Here is a 2,500-nt window from a genome sequence, read left to right as displayed (position 1 = left end):
CTAGGGGTATGATTCTCGCTTTGGGTGCGAGAGGTCCCGGGTTCAAATGCTTGATCTCAAAGCATCAATTGAATTTTGCTCTTGCCATTTTACACAATTAGTTTGTAATTACTTAGGAGTATGTAGTACATTTTCAACCATATGGTGGTACTTTGGGTAAAAAAAACACATTCCCCATTATCTCAGTAACATAATACAACAAAATACATCAACTATTTTATCCAGCTCTTTCAATTATTACATAAATAATATGAGTTTCACTTAAAAAAAAAAATTATTCTGACGTGAGAAGTTTTCAGGGGTGGCTCGTTGGTCTAGGGGTATGATTCTCGCTTTGGGTGCGAGAGGTCCCGGGTTCAAATCCCGGACGAGCCCAGCATTTAGTTGCCTTTTAGAGCCCATGATTGATGTTAAATGCTTGATTTCAAAGCATCAATTGAATTTTGCTCTTGCCATTTTAAACAATTAGTTTGTAATTACTTATGAGTATTTAGGACATTTTCAACCATATGGTGGTACTTTGGGTAAAAAAACACATTCCCCATTATCTCAGTAACATAACACAACAATATTCATTAAATATTTTATCCAGCTCTTTCAATTATTACATAAATAATATGAGTTTCACTTTAAAAAAAAATTATTCTGACGTGAGAAGCTTTCAGGGGTGGCTCGTTGGTCTAGGGGTATGGTTCTCGCTTTGGGTGCGAGAGGTCCCGGGTTCAAATCCCGGATGAGCCCAGCATATTTTATCCAGCTCTTTCAATTATTACATAAATAATATGAGTTTCACTTTAAAAAAAAATTATTCTGACGTGAGAAGCTTTCAGGGGTGGCTCGTTTGTCTAGGGGTATGATTCTCGCTTTGGGTGCGAGAGGTCCCGGGTTCAAATCCCGGATGAGCCCAGCATTTAGCTGCCTTTTAGAGCCCATGATTGATGTTAAATGCTTGATTTCAAAGCATCAATTGAATTTTGCTCTTGCCATTTTACACAATTAGTTTGTAATTACTTAGGAGTATGTAGTACATTTTCAACCATATGGTGGTACTTTGGGTAAAAAAAACACATTCCCCATTATCTCAGTAACATAATACAACAATATACATCAAATATTTTATCCAGCTCTTTTAATTATTACATAAATAATATGAGTTTCACTTTAAAAAAAAAAATTATTCTGACGTGAGAAGTTTTCAGGGGTGGCTCGTTGGTCTAGGGGTATGATTCTCGCTTAGGGTGCGAGAGGTCCCGGGTTCAAATCCTGGATGAGCCCAGCATTTAGCTGCCTTTTAGAGCCCATGATTGATGTTAAATGCTTGATTTCAAAGCATCAATTGAATTTTGCTCTTGCCATTTTACACAATTAGTTTGTAATTACTTAGGAGTATGTAGTACATTTTCAACCATATGGTGGTACTTTGGGTAAAAAAACACATTCCCCATTATCTCAGTAACATAACACAACAATATTCATTAAATATTTTATCCAGCTCTTTCAATTATTACATAAATAATATGAGTTTCACTTAAAAAAAAAAATATTCTGACGTGAGAAGCTTTCAGGGGTGGCTCGTTGGTCTAGGGGTATGATTCTCGCTTTGGGTGCGAGAGGTCCCGGGTTCAAATCCCTGATGAGCCCAGCATTTAGCTGCCTTTTAGAGCCCATGATTGATGTTAAATGCTTGATTTCAAAGCATCAATTGAATTTTGCTCTTGCCATTTTACACAATTAGTTTGTAATTACTTAGGAGTATGTAGTACATTTTCAACCATATGGTGGTACTTTGGGTAAAAAAAACACATTCCCCATTATCTCAGTAACATAATACAACAATATACATCAAATATTTTATCCAGCTCTTTTAATTATTACATAAATAATTAATGGGGAATGTGTTTTTTTTACCCAAAGTACCACCATATGGTTGAAAATGTACTACATACTCCTAAGTAATTACAAACTAATTGTGTAAAATGGCAAGAGCAAAATTCAATTGATGCTTTGAAATCAAGCATTTAACATCAATCATGGGCTCTAAAAGGCAGCTAAATGCTGGGCTCATCAGGGATTTGAACCCGGGACCTCTCGCACCCTAAGCGAGAATCATACCCCTAGCCCAATGAGCCACCCCTGAAAGCTTCTCACGTCAGAATAATTTTTTTTTTAAAGTGAAACTCATATTATTTATGTAATAATTGAAAGAGCTGGATAAAATATTTAATGAATATTGTTGTGTTATGTTACTGAGATAATGGGGAATGTGTTTTTTTACCCAAAGTACCACCATATGGTTGAAAATGTCCTAAATACTCATAAGTAATTACAAACTAATTGTGTAAAATGGCAAGAGCAAAATTCAATTGATGCTTTGAAATCAAGCATTTAACATCAATCATGGGCTCTAAAAGGCAGCTAAATGCTGGGCTCATCCGGGACTTGAACCCGGAACCTCTCGCACCCTAAGCGAGAATCATACCCCTAGACCAATGAGCCACCC

General features: G+C 36.2%; 2 non-coding genes across 2 annotated transcripts; one reads left to right on the top strand and one right to left on the bottom strand.

Annotated features, from left to right (window-relative positions):
- Positions 1–303: 303 nt before the first annotated feature.
- Positions 304–375, top strand: TRNAP-UGG (transfer RNA proline (anticodon UGG)). Its single transcript has one exon. It is a non-coding gene; the product is annotated as a tRNA-Pro (tRNA).
- Positions 376–2,424: 2,049 nt separating this feature from the next.
- On the bottom strand, positions 2,425–2,496 carry TRNAP-AGG (transfer RNA proline (anticodon AGG)). The gene has a single exon. It is a non-coding gene; the product is annotated as a tRNA-Pro (tRNA).
- Between the last annotated feature and the right edge of the window lie 4 nt (positions 2,497–2,500).

This window comes from Crinia signifera, chromosome 6 (assembly GCF_055691185.1).
Source record: "Crinia signifera chromosome 6, ASM5569118v1, whole genome shotgun sequence".
Classification (NCBI taxonomy): domain Eukaryota; kingdom Metazoa; phylum Chordata; class Amphibia; order Anura; family Myobatrachidae; genus Crinia; species Crinia signifera.
The sequence above is the reverse complement of the archived record's forward strand: the minus strand, read 5'-3'. Positions and strand labels throughout refer to the sequence as shown.